The sequence below is a fragment of the Hemitrygon akajei genome, chromosome 17, assembly GCF_048418815.1.
Source record: "Hemitrygon akajei chromosome 17, sHemAka1.3, whole genome shotgun sequence".
NCBI lineage: Eukaryota > Metazoa > Chordata > Chondrichthyes > Myliobatiformes > Dasyatidae > Hemitrygon > Hemitrygon akajei.
Window position 1 is genome coordinate 88,384,569 of NC_133140.1, and position 22,590 is coordinate 88,407,158.

General features: G+C 42.5%; 1 protein-coding gene across 8 annotated transcripts in view; it reads right to left on the minus strand.

The window, feature by feature from the left end:
* The window catches only part of cebpg (CCAAT enhancer binding protein gamma), an 80,955-nt gene that overhangs the window by 41,395 nt on the left and 16,970 nt on the right, over positions 1-22,590 (minus strand). For 2 of the 8 annotated variants that reach the window (XM_073070491.1, XM_073070493.1), the window contains exon 2: positions 10,580-10,658. The exons of 3 other annotated variants lie outside the window; for them this stretch is intronic. The gene's annotated coding sequence lies outside the window, so the exon portion shown is untranslated. Of the gene's footprint in view, positions 1-10,579; positions 10,659-10,928; positions 11,020-22,590 lie in introns of those variants that run through there. 3 more of the 8 variants (XM_073070494.1, XM_073070497.1, XM_073070488.1) reach the window with 3 other exon arrangements.

The window sequence follows — 22,590 nt, forward strand, 5'->3', positions numbered from 1 at the left end:
CCCTTTCTAAAGAAAAAGAACAAATCCAAACCAGTTTCAATTGTGAGGAGATTGACAGAAGGTGTTCTCAATCAAACTTTCATACAATACTAATTCACTGGTAACCTGCTTAACTAGCATTAAGTTTGGCCTTCAGTAGCACCAATTTGCCCCAAAACTTAAAGACTTGGTCTAAGCATAGAACCAATGCCTGAATTCCAGTGATGAGACTACCAAGTACAGCAAAATCGACACCAATGAACATCAAGGGAAAACAAAGACTGCTCACGATTCAGTTATTAGTGGTTAGTCATCCCTTTTCTAGGGCATTACTGCAGTAAATAAAAATTGAAAAGCTGCAGATATGAAAATATGAAACACAAGGAGAAAATACAGGAAACACTCAGCAGGTCAGGCAGCAGCTGAGGCAAGGAACAGGGTTAATATTTCATCAAGCTGAAGGCATAGTAAACACTACGCATAGACCCTACCTAATATGCGTAGTGTTTACTGCATTTTATGTTCTTGGTTGGTAGTGTTGTGGTAGAAACACAATGTGACATTGACAGGATGCAGAGCTGGGCTAAGTGGCAGATGGAGTTCAATCTGGAAAAGTGTGAGGTGACTCACTTTGGAAGGTCAAACTTGAAGGCATAATACAGGGTTAATGACAGGTTTCTTAACAGTGTGGAGGAACAGAGAGATCTTGACATTCAAGTCCATAGATCATTTAAAGCTGCCACAAGTTGATCTGGTGGTTAAGAAGATGTGTGGTTGTTGGCCTTTATTAGTTCAGGAAACTGAGCTCAAGAGCCACAAGGTAATGTTACAGCTCTATATAACTCTGGTCAGACCACACTTGGAATATTGCGTTCAGTTCTGGTTAGATAGATAGATAGATAGATAGATAGATAGATAGATAGATAGATAGATAGATAGATAGATACTTTATTCATCCCCATGGGGAAATTCAACATTTTTTCCAATGTCCCATACACTTATTGTAGCAAAACTAATTACATACAATACTTAACTCAGTAAAAATATGATATGCATCTAAAATCACCCTCTCAAAAAGCATTAATAATAGCTTTTAAAAAGTTCTTAAGTAGTTTACTTAAATACATTGAGTCCTAACCCCGGCACTTTAACATATCTTACTCCTGGCGGTTGAATTGTAAAGCCGAATGGCATTGGGGAGTATTGATCTCTTCATCCTGTCTGAGGAGCATTGCATCGATAGCAACCTGTCGCTGAAACTGCTTCTCTGTCTCTGGATGGTGCTATGTAAAGGATGTTCAGGGTTTTCCATAATTGACCGTAGCCTACTCAGCGCCCTTCGCTCTGCTACCGATGTTGCCTCATGTGGAAGGATGTGGAAGCTTTAGAGGGGATGCAGAGGAGAGAATGCACTGCCAGTGGTGGGAATAGGGACAAATACATTAAGGACATTAAAGAGACTCTTATAGAGGCACATGATGAAAGAAAAATGGAGGGCTATGTGGGAGGGAAAGAGTAGACTTGATCTTAAGAGTAGACTAAAAGGTTGACACAAATTGAGGGCCAAAGAGAATGTACTCTTCTGTATTGCTCCAATGTTCAACTACTTTATTTGTTTCCTGCTTATAAAGTTCATAAGCGGCGAGCTTTATTGAAATTTCTCTGATAGAAACATAAACAGCTGGAAAAATTCAGCAAGTCACGCAGTATTCATTGAAAAGGAATTTTCTCAGTTCTGATAAAGGGTCTTGAACCTGAAACATTCACTCTGTTTTTCGTTCCACATATGCTGTTAATCCAGCATTTACTGTTTTTATTTCAGATCAGGAGAAGCTGTTTAAGCCATTGTGTGTGTAGATGATTAACTCTACCATGGACAGTCCCAAGCCCGGCTGCAACAGGAGAAACAGTGGGCATGGACATAGCAAACCCATCCTGTTAAAAAAAACAATACAACAGAATCTCCAAACACCTCATCCCTGGGAGATGAAGGATCCTCAAAGATGGGCTGCACCTGGGGACAACTTGAAAGACTGGACCAGGATAGAGGACTATACTATAGCAAGCTGCTGTCAGCAGCTTATGCCCCAGTAGGGGTAATGAACTTAAATAAAGTAAGTGCAGATGATGGCATGAAGGGCAAAAGTGGACCTAATCTTAGTGAATAGAACCAGGAAAATGGTTGAAGGTTTAATGTGATCTTAATTCTGTAAATTTCCAAAAAAAAAAGTACTTATAGAAAGGGCTAAGGGTGGTTTGGAAATTAAGATCCCGAACTGCGGGAGACCGATTTCAAACAGGACTTGGCAAAAGCAGACTAGGAGCAGCCACTACAGATACATCTTACAAGAAGAGGAACTCATTCAGAAGTGAAATAATGTCAGCTCAGGGATACAATACATATCCCCATAGTGTGCCTTCATCAAAGTATCAGTACAGGAGTTGGGATGTTATGTTGAAGTTTTGCAAGATGCTGGTGAGGCCAAATTTGGAGTAGTGTGTGTAGTTCTGGTCACCTACCTATAACTATCAATAAGATTGTAAGTGTGCAGGTAACATTTACAAGGATGTTGATGGGATTTGAAGACCTGAGATATAGGGAAGGGTTGAAAAGGATAGGACCTTATTTCCTGGAGCATGGGAGAATAAGGGGCAATTTGATAGAGGTATACAAAATTATGAGGGGTGGAGATAGGGTATGCAAACAGATTTCTTCAACTAAGTATAGGCGAGACTAGGGTTAAGGGTGAAATGTGAAACATTTAAGGGGTACATCTTCATTCAGACTTGAATTGAATTGACTTTATTACTTACATCCTTCATATATATAAGGATACATGAGTAAATATCTTAATGTTACATCTCTGTCTAAATGTGCAATTTATAGTAATTTATAATAAATATTATGTACAACAGGATATAACATAGAAATACAGTTGTGTCAGCATGAATTAAGCAGTCAGATGGCCTGTTGGAAGAAGCTATCCTGGACCCTGGTGGTCCTGGCTTTTATGCTGTGATATCATTTCCCGGATGGTAGTAGCTGGAACAGTTTGTGGTTGGGGTGACTTGGGTCCCCAATGATCCTTTGGGCCCTTTTTTCACACCTGTCTTTGTAAATCTCCTGAATCATGGGAAGTTCACAACTACAGATGCGCTGGGCTCTCTGCACCACTCTCTGCAGTGTCCTGCGATTGAGGGAAGTACAGTTCCCATACCAGGCAGGGATGCAGCCAATCAGGATGCCCTCAATTGTGCCCCTGTAAAAAGTCCTTAGGATTGGGGACCCATACCAAACTGAGGTGAAAGAGGTGCTGTTGTGCTTTTTAATCACCATACAGCTGGTGTGTACAGACCACGTGAGATCCTCGGTGATGATCCTCGGAACTTAAAGCTGTTCACCCTCTCAACCACAGATCCATTGATGTCAATAAGGGTTAGTCTGTCTCCATTCCTCCTGTAGTCCAAACTTCAACATGAGTATGGAATGGGCTGGTAGCAAAAGGGCTGGCTGGGGGTTCATTGCAACATTTAAAAGAAGTCTGGATAAGTACATAGATGGGAGGGTTATGGAGGGCTATGGTCCAGGAGCAGGTCGATGGGACTAGGCAGGATAAAGGTTCAGCACAGTCTAGATGGGCCAAAGGGGCTGTTCTTGTGGGGTCTGATTTTAAGTTCTATTTACCATGTCTACAATATTTTTTGAGATGGTCAAAGGAAGTCAAGGGCAAGAGAAGTATAGAAATATCATTCCCTGTTGGCTGCACTCCCAGTCCTATACTTGGAAATACTTCATCATTCATTAAATCCTAGAACACCCTATCAAGCGCATTGTAGGAGCACCTTCATGAAAATGTCTATAATGCTATAAAGCAATGCTATCAGTTTCAAGGAATTAGGAATGGGTAAAATTTGGAAGGGACAACACATACATCCATGTGTTTTTCCTCTTATGCTAAATCTTCAGTCTAAATCTGGATATTATCTAGCAAACCACAGATGTGCCTGTAGCTATATTTCAAGGATACAATGAATAACCAACAATTTAATTATCCTAATTTGCTTCACAATTTCCATTTAACCCCTAGAGACTTGCTTTACTTTGGGCTCCTGATCCCATTCTTAGTTAAAGTTTATTTATTTAGAGTTACAATGTGGAATAGGCCCTTCTGACCCACTGAGCTGTCTCACCCAGCAAACCACCAATTTAAGCCTAGCCGAATCATGAAACAATTTAAAAGTGATATCACTAAAAAAGTCTATCACTTAAACAATCTATCACTTTCATACATCATCCAACTCTCACTGTGATCTCCTTTGTCCTGTCAAAGCCCAGTGTGTTTAAGGAACAACATCTTGTCCATCATTTTGGTGCACTGCAGCCCTTAAAACTCAATACTAAATTCAAAATGTCCAATAACTGTCCTTTCCAGTTTGTGCAAGAACTGTCCACTTCTGATGTAAACCTAGGTTAACCCACATTTTCTCTCTCCAAACATGTTCTTGATTGGATGAGTATTTCCAATATCCTTTAGATCTCCATCACTGCTGTGTTCAGCATTTTGTTCTCACTGTTGTCTTCATGACAAAATTGCCATGATGAACAATTCTTTATAAATCTTTGTCAGAAAACACTAATGGCATTTGTGTCTTCTGTGTTCTCTTTGTCTCCATCCTACCTCAGATATTCCCTTTGTTCTTTCTACCCTCACCTCTTCCTGTAACTTAAAGCAAAGTTGCTTCTTTTATTTTATTAACCCCCCCCCCAGATTTCAGTTGATATCATGGACTTGAAATATTAAATCTGTTCCCTTTCTCATTGTAAACAATATGCTTTATCATGATCATGCAGAGACTGCAGAACGGAGAATTGTCATGAGTGATTTTTTTTGTCATTCTCGTGAGTACTGTGATATTCATTCTGCTTCTTAGTTCCCGAGGAAGCTCAATAACTTCCGTGATATAATTTCTCTTCAAGTCAAATTCTGAAACTCTTGAGCAATGTTGAGGCCAGACGACTCGTGTAAGATCAAAACTTTTATTCTTCATTTTGGCAGAACATTTCTGAAGCCATGTGTAATTATTCATTTTGAATGTTACTGGAGCATGTACAGTAAATTTAAGTGAAGAGCTTTTCATTCTACAGTATATTTGACACAAACTGGAGGGACAGGAGAGTTTCGAAAGGTCTTGAAAGTTTCTGAAGACTTATACCATCTGGTAAGTTTCCTTGCCTTTTTACCAGGGTAATTGCAGCTGTGGTGGATTTCTTCTGAAGGCACTTGTCTGATTTTTGCATTTAGCTTGCCCCAAACCAGTGACCCGAGTCTAATAACCATTGCCCTCAGTGCAAAAGAAGTAGTATTAGACTTAGAAATTGTTGTAATCTGGAATGAACTGACCAAGAAGATGGGGTGGAGAGCGGGGGGTGGGGGGGGGGGAGGAACCAGATCAGATTTATCAGATTTCACGGGAGCTTTCAAAGCACATTAGGATAATTACTTGAAGAAACGTTTCTGTTCTACTTATTTTCAGAATAATAGCACAAGTTCATTAACAGAAGGAACTAGGCGATTCAAGCTGGCCTGATGCTCTTCCAATCTGCAAGTTCAGGGTTCATACCAGTTCCTGCACTAATGCCCAATGCTCTTTGACCAGTGTTTATTGCCTTTGTCCTAAATTCCATCAAGTACAAGCCCACAGCCATCAAAAGTTCCTCGTATGATAACCCTTTCATTCCCAAAATCATCCTTGTGAATGTCCTCTGAACCTTCCCTAATGGCAGGACATCTTTTCTTTGATGAGTAGCCCAATATTCAAGGTGAGGCCTCACCAGTGCCTTATAAAGCCTCAGCATCACATCCTTGCTCTTGTATTCTATACTCTTGAAACCAATATTAACATTGTATTTGCCTTCCTCACCACTAACTCTAGCTGGAAGTTAACCTCTAGGGTGTTCTGCACAAGGATTCCCAAGTCCATTTGCATCTCAGATTTTTGGATTTTCTCCCCATTTAAAAAAGTCAGCACTTTTGTTTCTACTACCAAAGTGCATGACCATACATTTTCCAACACTGTTTTTCATTTGCCACTTTCTTTGCCCATTCTGCTAATCTGTCTAAGTCCTTCTGTAGTCTATCTGCTTACTCAACATTTACCAGCCTCTCCACCAATCTTCGAATCATCTGCAAACTTGGCAACAAAGCTATCCATTCCATCATCTAAATCATTGATATACAACATAAAAAGAAGTGGTCCCAACACCAAGCCTTGCAGAACACCGTTACTCACTGGCAGCCAACCAGTAAAAAATCCTTTTATTCCTACTCACTGCCTCCTACCAATCAGCCAATGCTCTAAACATGCCAGTAATCTTCCTGTAATACTATGGGCTCTAACTTGGTAAGCAGCCTCATGTGTGGCAACTTGTCAAAAGCTGACTGAAAAATCCAAATATACAACATCCACTGCATCCCCTGTACCTATCCTACTTTTAATCTCCTCAAAGATTTCCAGCAGGTCTGCCAAGCAAGATTTTCCACGAAGGAAACCATGGTGACTTTGTCCTATCTTCTCCTGTGTCACCAAGAACTCCATACCTTCACCCTAACAATTGATGCCAACATCTTCCCAACCACTGAGGTCAGGCTAACTGATCTATAATTTAACAGTCCTGACGAAGGATCTCGGCCCGAAACGTCAACAGTGCTTCTTCCTATAGATGCTGCCTGGCCTGCTGTGTTCCACCAGCATTTTGTGTGTGTTCATCTATAATTTCCCTTCTGCTGCCTTCATCCTTTCTTAAAGAATGGAGTGACAGGACTGACGAAGGGTCTCGGCCCGAAACGTTGACTGCTCATTTCAATGGATGCTGCCCGACCTGCTGAGTTCATCCAGCTTGTTTGTACGTCTTGATTTGACCACAGCATCTGCAGTGTACTTTGTGTTTACTATTCATTACTCCACTGCGAAGTCTCTTCGAGGTATGCCTACCCTGAAAAAGTTTAAATCTTCTCTTCGACGGGAGTTCACTGAGGCCATTTCTCACTGCTCACCCTCTGTGATCTCCGCCTCTCTTCAACAGTCCTGACGAAGGGTCTCGGACCGAAACGTTGACTGCTCATTTCAACGGATGCTGCCCGACCTGCTGAGTTCATCCAGCTTGTTTGTACATCTTGATTTCTACTGATTTGATGCCATTCTTTTCCAGCAGAGCCACACCATCCCCTCTGCCTACCTTCCTATCCCTCTGATACAACATGTAACCTTGAACATTCAGCTCCCAACTACAACCATCCTTCAGCCATGATTCAGTGATGGCCACATCATCATACCTGACAATGTGTAACACTGCACAAGGTCATCCACCTTATTTCATATATTCACTACATTGAGATATAACACTGAGTACTGTATTTGCTATCCTTTTTGATTCTGCATCCCTAATGAACTGATACTCATCCTGCTGGCTGCATTTTGTCCTATCATCTGCCTGCCCTCCCGACAGTCTGACTGCACGCTTTTTACCATCTATCCTATTCTGAGTCCCTTCACCCCAGTGAAGCACCAATGAACTGCTACTTCACCTGGAAGGACTGCTTCAGTACCTGTAGGTTGGGAAGGGAGGAGGTAAAATGGCAGGTATTACACCTCCTGCAGTTATAAAGGGAAGTGCCGTGAGAAGATGCATAGTTAGACCAGAGACAATAGACAATAGGTGCAGGAGTAGGCCATTTGGCCCTTCGAGCCAGCACCGCCATTCAATGTGATCATGGCTGATCATCCACAATCAGTACCCCGTTCCTGCCTTCTCCCCATATCCCTTGACCCTGCTATCCTTAAAGAGCTCTAAATAGACAATATAGACAGAGGAAGTGGCCTCTTCAGAATACTGCAAAGGCAGGGGAGAGGAAGATGTACCTTACTGTTCCAGTAATGCAGTACATATGTGCCAGCATCTGACATTCACCACCTCTTGGATTTGGGCATCTGATGCAGGTATACACAGGCGCAGGCTGTGCTGAAGCATAGCAGTTGATAGCTGGTTGTTTTGTTTGTAATTGGCACCAATCAGCATAATTCAATACCATGAAAATAAATACACTAATATCAAGCCAGTTCTACAATAAAATTCGAAACTAGTTTGAAAGCTGCAAGTTAAATTGTATCACGGAATGTGCATAATTCATGAAAGATACAAATTTGAAAAGGGAAGTAGCAATTAACAGTGCCAATGTATATTAGCGCAAGGTAGCAGAGCACCAGGGAACACCCAGCTCAGATAGCTGAATTCTGAATTTGCAAATCTGATTTACACACAAGTCATAGAACCGGTAGAGCACAGAAGGCTGCTTTGCCCTGTAAATTATTTCTCTCAAATGCTTATCCAATTTCCTTCTGAAACTCCTGATTATCCCTTCTTCTACCATCCCCACATGGTTTGTCCTGCACTTTAATCAGTGTCCCTTGGTGTTCAGATCATCCTTTACTCAAAACAGCATTCCTCTCCTTTCCCTACTGGAACCATCATTATTTGTGAAGGTCCTAAGAACAATGTAGAAGACATTCATTTAATTAGTTCCAGGAAGACTCTCTTTCCTCCTAAGGAAAACAATTCCAACTCCTTCAGCATAAAATTATTACCGATACCTCAGATTCCTGGAACTAATTAAATGTCTTCTACATTTTTCCTAGGACCTTCACAAACTTTTTCAAGTATGTGATCTCTAGAATTGGACAATAATCTCAAGTTCTGGCCTATCATTTATAAAAGTTCAACAAAATCATCCTATCTTTTTGTTCCTACACAGATCCAAGGATCCCATATGCTTTACTAACCACTCTATCAACACGTCCTGCCACTTTTGCAGATTTATGCACATTTATACATCCAGATCCTTCTGTTCCTGCACACCCTTTAGAACTGTGTTATCTAGCCTCACCTCACTGCTTGTGCCAAAATGCATCACTTCACACGAGGAGATTGAAGTTCCATCTGTCACTGGTCTGCCAAATCAGCCTGTCTATACACTCCTATTATTGCTATCCTTTTCCCTGTTACGCCTCAAAATTTGATGTCACTTTGAAATTTTATCCTGCACACTCATCTCCAATTCATTAATGTATTATTTTTTAAAGCAGTAATCCCAGTTTGAAGGACATATATTTGCCATGACCTTTGCTTTGTATTGAGTTAATATTTTATCCACAGTTCTTCAACCCTTTACTCCATAACCTGTTTTGCAGAATTGTCTTATATTGTCACATTTTTGATAATCCATAAGGACATTGTGGTTTTGTCCAATTAACTGCAAACTTTTAAAATAATTTGCTCAATTTATTTCAGAGTTGCAAGCAAGTTTTGTATTTACTAGTCAACCATAACTGCTCCAGCATGAGGTAATTATTTTAGAAGCTAGTTACACACAAGCTTGACCAAAGTTGCAAATATTTTTTTTTAATATAAAGAACACACATAAAACCAGACTGGATAGATGGGATTTGTTTTCCTTAGAGGGAAACCTTTCTGAGATGATTACAAGGGCCAAAGATGAGGTTGCTAGAAAGAAATTATACCCTGTAACAGAGGTGTCTAAAATCAGAAGGCTTAGGTTTACAGGAGAATTCTGAAAGGATCTTCTGATCAAGGTGGTTGGAATCTCAAACCCATTCTTTAAGAAAGTATCTAACAACAAATATATAGTCTACCAATAAGGCATAGAAGACTCCAGACAGAGAGCTGGAAAACAGCAGTTTATTTTGATGTGGATAAGCAATGGCTAGCATGGACGTTGAATGGCCAAAGGGCCTGGTTTTACTCTGTACATCTGTATGACTCAGATTGTTTTCACCATAAGTACTGGTTCAATGGTTACTAATAACAACAACCAGCTCTATTGATGTTATTCTAAAATTACTTAATCCAAATGTAAATTCACAACTGCTTTGATGGCATTTGAACTGTCTATAGGCCATTGTCCCAGTTGAGACTCAACCACCTTCTCTGTAACTGGATCTTGGACTTTTTGACTGAAAGAACCCAGTTAGTCCGAGTTTGTAGCAACATCTCAAGCTCCCCAGCACTGAGCACTGGTGCCCCCCAAGGTTATGTGCTCAGCACGCTGCAGACCCATGACTGCACTGCCAGAACCAACTCATACCACATCATCCAGTTCACAGATGATACAACAGTGGTTGGCCTCATCAGCAACAAGGATGAGTTTGTATCAGAGAGGAGGTACAGAAGCTTGTCATGTGGTGTGAGAACAACCACCTGAGTCTCAACATGGACAAGGCAATTGATTGTGGACTTCAGGAAAGTGCAGGCCAACCACTCAACATCGCACATCAATGGCTCTGCCTTGCAAAGAATGAAAAAGCACAAAATTTCCTGGTGTACACATAACAGACGATCTAACCCAGGACCCACAACACTCCTCATTAGTCAAGGCGGCAAAGAAACAGCTACACTGAGGAGATTGAGGCGTGTAAAGTCCTTGTCTCCATCTTAACAACTTTCTACAGGAGCACCATTGAATGTTCTATCTGGCTTCATCATTGTGTGGTACAGGGTCTCCTCTCCCTTATTTGTGACACTTACCTGGAGTGTTGTAGATGAAGAGCCTGAGACTCTGGGATATGTGGTAGTAGGGATCCTCAACAATTTCTTTGACCCACTACTGTCAGGAAGGAGATACAGGAGCATTAGGACTAGGACTGCCAGACTGAGTAACAGCTTCTTCCTTCAGACACAGACTAATGAATACTAGGATAGTAAGCTGTTTACTGTCCTGCTTACCTGTGCTGCTCACTTCATATGCATTTTGAATTACATTTTATTAACATATTTGTGGTAATATTTGGTTTATGTGTTGTGTAATATATTTGTTGTGGGTACACCTTGGTCAGTTTGGTTACAAAGGTCTACAATCAGATAACAAAAAACTTACCTAGGCCTCTGGATTACCAGACTAGACACATCACATTGCTACCACACTCCTTAAATAAATAAGCAATATTTCCAGAGTATCTGTTTGATTCTGTCCTGTTGAAACAACAGAGGGAGAAATAACACCAGGGGTTCCCAACCCATAGAACAGTACCATTCTGCAAGGGGTCCACAGACTCCTGCAATAAATGAATGTTCTTACTGTTAGTGGAGAGACATATCAGAATGGGAATGGGAGGTGGGATTAAAATGGGTGGTCACTGGGAGACCCTCATTTCCATTTCCCATTCCAAATATGTCTCTCTCTTTCACCAAACAACTTCCCAGCTCTTTACTTCACACTTCCCCTCCTGGTCTTACCCATCACCTTGTGTTTTTCCTTCTCCTCCTCCCACTTTTTATATTTACTCCTCATCTTTTTTCCTCTAGTCCTGCTGAAGGGTCTTGGCCCGAAACTCTTTTCCATAGATTTTGTGTGTTACAATCTAAATCCAATGCATTTCAATGTAGTCAATTTTAAATCAATTCGAACAGTACTCATCAATTTTATCATCTTTACAACAAACTGCCACGTTGGGCTCATGGACCATTTCTGACACTTCTCTCCCTTTTCTGGACTGGTTTCAACTCAGGAGGCAAATTAGCCACTAACATCTGCCACAAACCCAACAACTCCCAATAACTACACCTTGTTCTACACTGTCTTCTCTAAAGACCTCATCCCCTTCTCGCAGTCTCTTCTCAGACACATCTGCTCTTAACATGAGTGCTTTCTGTTCCAAGGCTTCCAAACCGTTTTCCTTTGGAAATGTGGCTTCCCCTCTGCCAGTTAGAGCCCTCACATTTCCTCCATTTGCTGCATATCTATTCTAACCCCAGCCCTCACCCAAACAGAACGGAGATGGAATTCCCCTGATCCTCACCTCGCACGCTACTAGCTAGGCATGCAGTATATGTGTCACCCTACACCACTTTCACAAGCAGCAATGAGACCCCACCATGCCAGATCTTTCCCTCTCCCTTCTTCCCCAATTTCTGCAAGGACAGTACTCTCCACGACTCCCTGGTGTGTTCCACTATCCTCTCACACCTCTCCCTGTGTCCTGGCACTCTGCCTACAACTACAGGAGATGCACCACCCAGAGATTAAATAGCCCTTCCAGGTACAGTTGTAAGAAAAAGTATGGTAACCCTTTACAATTACCTGGTTCTCTGTATTAATTACTCATAAAACCTGATCTGATTTTCAGAATCAAAATAAATGACAAACACAATCTGCCTAAACTAACAAGCAGCGTCAACAGAGCTCTATGAAGAGGCATTTCTCACAGGTCGGCAGTGGTTATTTAAAAAGAGAGCTCCATGGGCGTTTGTCCAATGTACAGGGCCTAGCAGTGGTGTCAACAGAGCTCTACAAACTAAATAAAAGTACAGAAGGGTTAAGTTGGTCCTTTGTCGGGAGTAGACCAGTGGTGAGAGTAGGACCAACAGACTTTGGCCCAAAGAGGCTTCAGCTCTGTGTAAAGTATCTGTTAAGGTTTCCTTTTCATCTTTTTTTCCTCTCTTACTGTGCCATTTAAATGGCCGTGGTGTGTTCTTCATGCCGGATGTAGGAGAACTGAGAGACCCAGAATCTTCCAGGGAACTACATCTGCGTGAAGTGCATCTGGCTGCAGCTCCTTGAAGACCGTGTTAGGGATCTGGAGCAGCAGCTGGATGATCTTCAGCTTGTACAGAAGAGTGAAGAGATAACTGATCAAAGCTACAGGGAAGTAGTCACCCTGAAGTTGCAGGAGGCAAGTAGCTGGGTGACTGTCAGGAGAAATGGAAATAGTCAGAGAGAGCAGAGCACCCCTGTGGCCATTCCCTCAAAAACTATTATACCGCTTTGGATACTTCTGTGGGGGGTGACCACCCGGGAGAATGTGACGGTGACTGGGTTATAGACACTGAGAATGGGTTCGTGGTGCAGAAGGGAAAGACAGAGAAGGGAGCGGTAGTGATAGGGGACTCAATACTAAGGGGAACAGACAGGAGATTCTGTCGACGTGAACAGGACACCCAGATAGTATGTTGCCTCCCAGGTGCCAGGGTCAGGGATGTCTCACATTGTGTCCACAACATTTTGGAGAGGGAAGGAGAGCAGACAGATGTCCTGGTACAGATTGGTACCAACGACATAAGGAGGAAAAGCAATGAGATCCTGAAAAGAGAATTTAAAGAGCTGAGGTAGAAAGCTGAAAAGCAGGACCACCTGGGTAGTAATTTCTGGATTGCTGCCATGCCACATGCCAGTGAGGGTAGAAACAGGCAACACACACAAAATTCTGAGGAACTCAGCAGGCCAAGCTGCATTTATGGAAAAGAGAACAAGACCCTTCAGCATAAAGGATTACCATGGTATGAAACTACATTGCTGCCTCAGGGACTGGACAGCTTGTAATTATTGAGGGAACAATGAATTCAAAATTGTATCAAGTCATTTTACAGGAGAATTCCAAGGTAGCAGTCCATCACCTTAAGCTTAATAGAAGTTGGATGATACAAGACGATGATCTGAAACATAAGAGTTAAACTACAACAGAATAGTTTTTTTTTAAACAGTGTTTTGGAATGGCTAAGCCAGAGTCTAAACTTAATTCAATTGATATGTTATGGCATGACCTGAAGAGGCTGTTCATGAAAGGTATCCCAGGAATACTGAGGAACTGAAACAGTTTTGTATGGAGGTATGATCTAAAATTCCTCAAGTCTGATCAGCAGCTACAGGAAACGTTTGTGGAGGTCATTGCTGCTGAAGGAGGTTCTACCATTTATGAAACACAAGGGTTCATATTCTTTTTCCAGCCTGGACTGTGAATGATTAAACAATGTGTTCAATAAAGACAAGAAATACACAAGCTGGACACTCCAAACCAGGGGTGCGTGAAAAGAGCTACTTTTTACATCAGGGCAACAATTGAGATTTCAAAGGCAGAGCTTCGCATTAGTTTCTGAGTTGAGGAGCAATCAATCAGCAATAGGGATTCATTAGAAAGGGGGAATACAAATATCACAGGTGCAAGCAGAGCCATTCTTTTGAGTGCCCCAATCTTTAGAATGGGTTTGGCTCATCGGGCATGGGCGGGGTAGCTTGTCTTGTGTAAGTTACTCTCTGTGTTCTTGTTTGTTCATTCTTATCTATTAGTGCATAGTATAGCAAGAATGGCTCCAGGGCAGTATTTTGTACTGTGGGAAGTCTGGGAGACCACCAGTCTGCCAGAAAAACACATCTGCACCAGGTGTATCGAGCTACAGGACCTGAGAGAACATAGTAAGGAACTACAGCTGCAGTTTGATGACCTTCAACATACAGGAGAATGAGGAAATGATAGACATGAACTACATGGAGATAGTCACCACTGCGTTACAGAAGGCAGGTAACTGGGTGTGTCAAGTAGGGGAAATGCACAGCCAGTGCAGAGTACTACCTGTGGCCATTCCCCTCAATAATAAGTATACAACTTTAGATACCATTGAGGGGGATGACCTACTGGGGCCGGGGGTTGGGAGGGGGGAGCCAAAGTGGCCAGGTCTCTGGCACTGAGTCTAGTGCCATGGCTCAGAAGAGAACAGAAGTGAAGAAAACTGCAGTGTTGATCAAAGATTCCTTCGTAGGAACACAGACAAGGTTCTGTGTGCACGATAGAGATATTTGGATGGCATGTTGGCTCCCAGGTGCTAGGATCAGGAATGTCTCAATCGTGTCAATGGCATTCTCAATGGTGAGGGTGAGCAGTCAAAAGTCTTGGTACATATTGGCACCAATAACATAGTTTGAAAAGGGTAAGAGATCCTGAAGAGAGATTTTAGGGAGCTTGGTAGAAAGCTGAGGAACAGGACCTCCAGGTAGTAATCTCTTAAGAATAGGATGATTTGGCAGGTGAATGCATGGCTGAGGGCAGGGATTTAGATTTATGGATTACTGGGATCACTTCTTGGGAAGGTAAGACCTATAGAAAAAGGACAGTCTACACCTGAACCGAGGGGGTCCAATATTCTTGCAGGCAGGATGGCTAAAGTTGTTCGGGTGGGTTTAATCTAATATGGCAGGGGAATGGCAGCTGGAATGGTGGTGCTGAAGATGAGGTAGTTGGTTTACAAAGAGAGGCAATGTGTAGCAAGACTCCTGGCAAGGAGAAGCTGATGATAGGGCAACATTGCAGTCAACAGGATAAGTTGCAATGTAAAAGGTTGTCAAAATTGAGAAGGGTGAATACAAAACTAAAAGGTGTTACATCTGAATACATGCGGAATACAGAATAAGGTCAATGAACTTGTAATACAGCAGTGTTGGCAAGCATGATGTTGTAGGCATCACTGAATCATGGGTGAAAGAAGATTATAGCTGGGAGCTTAATGTCCAAAGATAAACATTGCATCGAAAAGATAGGCAGAAAGGCAAAGGGGATGGCATGGCTCTGTTGGTGAAAAATGAAATTAAACCATTAGAAAGAGCTAATATCGGGTCAGAAGGAGTTGAATCATTGTGGATAGAGCTAAGGAACTATAATGGTAAAAAGACTCTGATGGGAGTCGTATACAGACCCCCAAACAGTAGCAAGGATGTGGTCTACAAGTTACAACAGGAGATAGAAAATGGATGCCAAAAGGTCAGTGTTACAATAGTCATGGGGGACTTCAATATGCATTTAGATTGGGAAAATCAGGTTGGTGTGGAATAACAAAAGGGTGAACTTCTGGAATGCCTATGAGTTGGCTCTTTAGACAGCTTGTGGTTGACCCACTAGGGCATCAGCTTTTCTGGATTGAGTGTTGTGCAATGAACCAGAATTGATTAGAGAGCTAAAGGTAAAAGAACCCTTAGGAGCCAGCAGTCATTATATGATCGACTTCACACTGAAATTTGAGAAGAAGCTAAAGTCAGATGTATCAGTATTACAGTAGAGTAAAAGGAATTAGAGGCATGAGAGAGGAGTTGGCCAGAACTGATTGGAAAAGAATGCTAGCAGGGATGAAGGCAGAGCAGCAGTGGCTGGAATTTCCGGAAGCAATTCGAAAGGCACAGAATATATTTGTTCCAAAGAGGAAGAAGTATTCTAAAGGCAAGATGACACAAGCATGGGAATGATTTAATGAATTAAGGGTTATGGGGGAAAAGGCAAGTAGGTGGAGATGAGTCGATGGGCAGATCAGCCATGAACTTACCGAATGGTGGAGCATGCTCGACAGGTCAGATAGCCTACTCCTGCTCCAATTTCTGTTCTTATGTTCATGGCCAATAAGGGAAGTCAAAGCCAACATCAAGCCAAAGAGAAGGCATGTAATACGGCAAAAATTAGTGGGAAATTAGAGGATTGGGAAGCTTTTAAATACCAATAGAAGGCAACTAAAAATGCCATTAAGGTAAAGATGGTAAATCAAAGTAAGCTAGTCAATAATATTAAAGAAGAGGAACTGAATAAGTACTTTGCATCAGTTTTCACTGTGGAAGACACTAGCAGTATGGTAGAAGTTCCAGGCATCAGGGGTGTGAAGTTACCATACAAGAGAGAAGGTTCTTGGGAAACAGAAAGGTCTGTAGGTAGACAAATCACCCTGATCAGATGGTGCACACCCTAGAGTCCTGAAAGAGGTGGCTGAAGAAATCGTGGAGGCATTAGTAATGATCTTTCAAGAATCACTAGATTTTGGAATGGTTCCAGAAGACTGAAAAATTGCAAATGTCACTCAACTCTTCAAGAAGGGAGAGGAGCAGATGAAAGGAAATAAAAGACCAGTTAGTATGACCTCAGTAGTTGGGAAGATGTTGAAGTTGATTATTAAGCATGAGGTCTCCAGGTACCTGGAAGCAATGATAAAATAGGCCGTAGACAGCATGGCTTCCTGAAGTGAAAATCCTGCCTGACAAATCTGTTGGAATTTTTTGAAGATATAACAAACAGGATAGACAAAGGAGAATTGGTTGATGTTGTGTACTTGGATTTTCAGAAGGCCTTTGACAAGGTGTCACACATGAGGCTGCCTAACAAGCTACAAGCCCATGGTATTACAGGAAAGATTCTAGCATGGATAAAGCAGTGGCAACTTGGCAGGAGGCAAAGAGTTAGAATAAATGAAGCCTTTTCTGGTTGGCTGCCAGTGACCAGTGGTGTTCCAAAGGGGTCTCTAATGGGACCGATTTTTATGTTATCTGTCAATGATTTGGATGATGGAATTAATGGCTTTGTTGCAAAGTCTGCAGATGATATGAAGAAAGGTGGAGGGGCAGGTAGTGTTGAGGAAGCAGAGGGGCTGCAGGTGGACTTAGATTAGGAGAGTGGGGAAAGAAGTGGCAGATGGGATACAGTGTTGGGAAGTGTATGATCATGTACTTTGGTAAAAGTAATGAAAGGATTGACTATTTTCTAAATGGACATAAAATACAAAAATCTGAGGTGCAAAGGAACATGGGAGTCCTTGTGCAGGATTCCCTAAAGGTTAATTTGCAGGTTCAGTCTGTGACGAGGAAGGTAAATGCAATGTTAGCATTCATTTCAATAGGTTAGCAATCATTTCAATAGGACTGGAATATAAAAGCAAGGATGTAATTTTGAGACTTCATAAAGCACTGGTGGGGCCTCACTTGGAATATGCTGAGCAGTTTTAGGTCCCTTATCTTAAAAAGGATACACCGAAACTGGAGAGGGTACAAAGGAGGTTCACAAAAATTATTCCTGTATTAAACGGCTTGTCATATGAAGATCGTTTGATGCATCTGGGTCTGTATTGAATGAGAGATGACCTCATTGAAACTTATCAATGTGTTTAGTTACATCCTCAAGAAATTCAATCAGGCTTGTAAGGCACGACCTGCCTTTGACAAAGCCATGCTGACTATTCCTAATCATACTATGCCTTTCCAAATGTTCGTTAAGTTCTGCCTCTTAGGATCTTCTCCATCAACTTACCAACCACTGAAGTAAGACTCGCTGGTCTATAATTTCCTGGGCTATCTTTACTCCCTTTCTTGAATAATGGAACAACATCTGCAACCCTCCAATCCTCCAAAACCTGTCCCATCCCCATTGATGATGCAAAGATCATCGCCAGAGGCTCAGCAATCTCCTCCTTCGCTTCCCACAGTAGCCTGGGGTATGTCCCCTCTGGTCCCAATGACTTATCCAACTTGATACTTTCCAAAAGCTCCAGCACATCCTCCTCCTTAAAATCTACATGCTCAAGCTTTTCAGTCTGCTGCAAGTCATCCCTACAATCACCAAGATCCTTTTCCGTAGTGAATACTGAAGCAAAGTATTCATTAAGTACCTCTGCCATCTCCTCCGGTTCCATACACATTTAATGGGTCCTATTCTCTCACGTCTTATCCTCTTGCTCTTCATATACTTGTAGAATGCCTTGGGGTTTTCATTAATCCTGTCCGCCAAGGCCTTCTCATGGCCCCTTCTGGCTCCCCTAATTTCATACTTAAGCTCCCTCCTGCTAGCCTTATAATCTTCTAGATCTCTATGATTACCTAGTTTTTTTAACCTTTCGTAAGTTCTTCTTTTCTTCTTGACTAGATTTACAAAAGCCTTTGTACGCCATGGTTCACGTACCCTACCATCCTTCCCGTCTCATCGGAATGTATCTACGCAGAACCCCATGCAAATATCCCCTGACTATTTGCCACATTTCTTCCGTACGTTTCCCTAAGAACATCTGTTTACAATTTATGCTTCCAAGTTCCTGCCTGATAGCCTCATATTTCCCCTTACTCCAATTAAACGTTCCCCTAACTTGTCTGTTCCTATCTTTCTCCAATGCTATGGTAAAGGAGATAGAATTGTGATCACCATCTCCAAAATGCTCTCCCACTGAGAGACCTGACACCTGACAAGATTCATTTCCCGATACCAGATCAAGTTCAGCCTCTCTTCTTGTTGGCTTATCTACATATTGTGTCAAGAAGCCTTCCTGGACACACCTAACAAACTCCACCCCATCTAAACCCCTCACTCTAGGGAGATGCCAATCAATATTTGGGAAATTAGACTCTCCCACCACAACAACCCTGTTATTGTTACACCTTTGCAGAATCTGTCTCCCTATCTGCTCCTCGATGTCCTTGTTACTATTGGGTGGTCTATTAAAAAAAAACACCCAGTAGAATTACTGACCCCTTCCTATTCCTAACTTCCACCCACAGTGACTCCATAGACTTCGTCCTTTTCTGCAGACATGACACTATCTCTGATCAACGCCACCACCTCTTTTGCCTGCCTCCCATCTAAAGCCTGGTACTAGAAGTAGCCATTCCTACCCCTGCACCATCCAAGTCTCTGTAATGGCCACAACATCATAGCTCCAAGTGTTGATCCACACTCTGAGCTCATCTACTTTATTCATAATACTCCTCGCATTAAAATAGACACATCTCAAACCATCAGTCTGAGTGTGCCCCTTCTCCATCACCTGCCTATCCTTCCTCTCGTATTGTCTCCAAGCTTTCTCTATTTGTGAGCCAACCTCCCTTTCCTCCATCACTTCAGTTCGGTCCCCACCCCCCCAGCAATTCTAGTTTAAACTCTCCCCAATATCCTTTGCAAACCTCCCCACCAGGATATTGGTCCCCCTCAGATTCAAGTGCAACCCATCCTTTTTGTACAGGTCACACCTGGCCCTGAAGAGATCCCAATGATCCAGAAATCTGAATCCCAGTCCCTGGTCCAATCCCTCAGTCATGAATATTTATCATTCTACTTCATTCTATTCCTATATTCACTGTTACGTGGCACAGGCAGTAATCCCGAGATTACTACCTTTGAGATCCTGCTTCTCAACTTCCTTCCCAACTCCCTGTCATCTGATTTCAGGACCGCCTCCATTTTCCTACCTATGTCATTGGTACTAATATATACCACGACCTCAGGCTGCTCTCCTTCCCACTTGAAAATATCATGGACATGATCAGAAACATCCCGGACCCTGGCACCTGGGAGGCAAACTACCATCCGCTTTCCTTCCTGTGTCCACAGAATTGCCTGTCTGACCCCCTAACTATAGAGTCCCCTATCACTGCTGCCTTCCTCTTCCTTTCCCTACCCTTCTGATCCACAGGGCTAGACTCTGTGCCAGAGGTGCAACCACTGTTGCTTTCCCCAGGTAGGCCGTCTCCCCCAACAGTACTCAAACAGGAGTATTTATTGTTAAGGGGGACAGCCACTGGGGTACTCTCTGGCATCTGCCTCTTTCCCTTCCCCCTCCTGACTATTACCCACTTATCTGTCTCCCCAGGAGTGACTACCTGCCTATAACTCCTCTCCTTCACCTCCTCACTCTCCCTGACCAGACGAAGGTCGTCAAGCTATATCTCCAGTTCCCTAATGTGGTCCCTAAGGAGCTGCAGGTCAATGCACTTGGTGCAGATGTGACCATCCGGGAGGCTGGAAGTCTCCAGGACCTCCCACATATGACACCGAGCACAGAACACCGGCCTCACATGCATACTTTCTGTCTGTATTCTACACAGATAACCTACCTCACTTCAACCCTTTATCGCCGGAGCCCTGTTAAGCCAAAGCCTTCCTACTCTGTCTCCCTCTACTCCGTCAACCGCTCTGTAAAGTTGTCTTCTTTTTAAACTCTTCCCACTGTTCTCACTGGCTGACCTCCACACTCTTGCGCAGTCGTGTCCCGTTCAAGCCACTGAAGAATAGAGGAGCATCCTTTTAGAACGGAGATGAGGAGGAATTTCTTTAGCTACAGCATGGTGAATCTGGAGAATTCTTGCCACAAGGTCAAGACTTTATGTATATTTACGGGAGAGGTTGGTAAATCCTTGATTGATCAGCATGAAGAGATACAGGGAGACTGCAGGAGATTGAGGCTAAGAGGAAAAATGGATCAGCCATGATGAAATGGCAGGGTAGATGTAATGGTCCAAAAGGCCTAATTGTGCTCCTATACCTTATGGTCTTATGAAAAGTAAATTGTTTGTGTTCTAATTAATGCAGATTGTGTTTGTCTATTATTGTGACCTAGATGAAGATCAGACCACATTTTAGAGTATTTAATGCAGAAAGCCAGGTAAATGCAAAGGGTTCAAAAACTTTTTCTTGCAACTGCAAGTAGAGATTCACATGCACCTCCTCCAACCTGCTCTCTGTAGGGCATCCTTTGGTAAGAGTATGGAGAGCCTGGACAACTACTTCACAGGCAACCTGCACTCTGTCAACAATGAACATTTTGAGTTTCTGGTTGCATGTCATTTCAACTTCCTTTTCCATTCCCATGTCAACCTGCCTGTCTTCAGTCTGCTCCACTCTCAGGGTGAGGTCAAAAACAACTAGAAAAAGACCACCTTATATTTCACTTTGGTAATCGACAGCCCAGGTTATCCATATTTCAGTGTCCCTTTCTTGATCCTAGATTCTCATTCCCTTTTCCCATTCTTCCCCATCCATACTCATACCCTAGATTTGTTACGCTCCCACCTGCCATCATCAACAGGTCCGCCTATATGGATTTCTTCCCCCTAACTATCCTTTCCCTCTCCCTCTCCTCCCCATTTCATTCTATCTGCCCATTTTTCATCCATCATCTGATTCCATATCAACTTCTAGGTGCTATTTCCCCCATTCCCCCCAAACTAGTTCCATCTGCTCAATATCTTTCCCCTCATCTGTTTCCACCTTGGAAGTTTGAGAAGATTCAGCATGTCATCTAAAACTCTGACAAACTTCTACAGATGTGTACTGGAGAGCATACTGATTGACTGAATCATGGCCTGGCATGGAAACACCAATGCTTTTAAACAGAAAAGCCAACAAATAGTAGTAGGGACAAGCTTAGTCCATCACGGGTAAAGCTCTCCCTATATATGAACACATATACATGGAGCGCTATCGCAAGAAAGAGCATCCACCATCAAGAACCCCCACCATCCAGGCCATGATTCACAAATGCCATCAAGGAAGGAGATACAAGAGCCTCAAATTTACTTTCAACTATCACCAACTATCACCAATCAGCCTGTCTCAAAACTCCACCAACTATCACCAATCAGCCTGTCTCAAAATTCCACCAACTATCACCAATCAGCCTGTCTCAAAATTCCACCAAACCCCCACCCCCACCCCACCAACCTGGATCCATTCTGCCCATTACCCAACTCACCTACCAACCGCTGTCTATTAATATCTAGTAGACCCTTCTTTTGGAATGCAGGCCAGGAACTGAGAAATTCTGGAGCGGGATCTTGCAGCACTTTTTTTAAACTTGTCCAGAGATTAGATTGCAAGTGTGTGTGGGTGCTATGTAGTTCGGTTTGGATTTATCTGGGAACTGAGTGCCTTCAATATCCTTTTCTCAATACCAGCAATCTTCTCTTTATATGCTCAGTCTTAATAGTCTCAGCCTTTCAGCTCCCACTACTGATCGTCCCTTTACCTGCACAGATAGAGCTTAACACACTGAGTTACTCCAGGTTCAGCACTAATGGACCTGAGCTCCAAATATTTCAAGCAAACTACACATCAATTATGCTGCTTTTCTGTTCTTTAAATGTTAAATACACAAATAACAAACCCCGACAGACTTTATTCAATAACAATGCTTTCTTTCAGAACATAAACACAGTTGTTCAGGAGTCTGACCAGTCTGATTACCTTTCTGGCTATGGA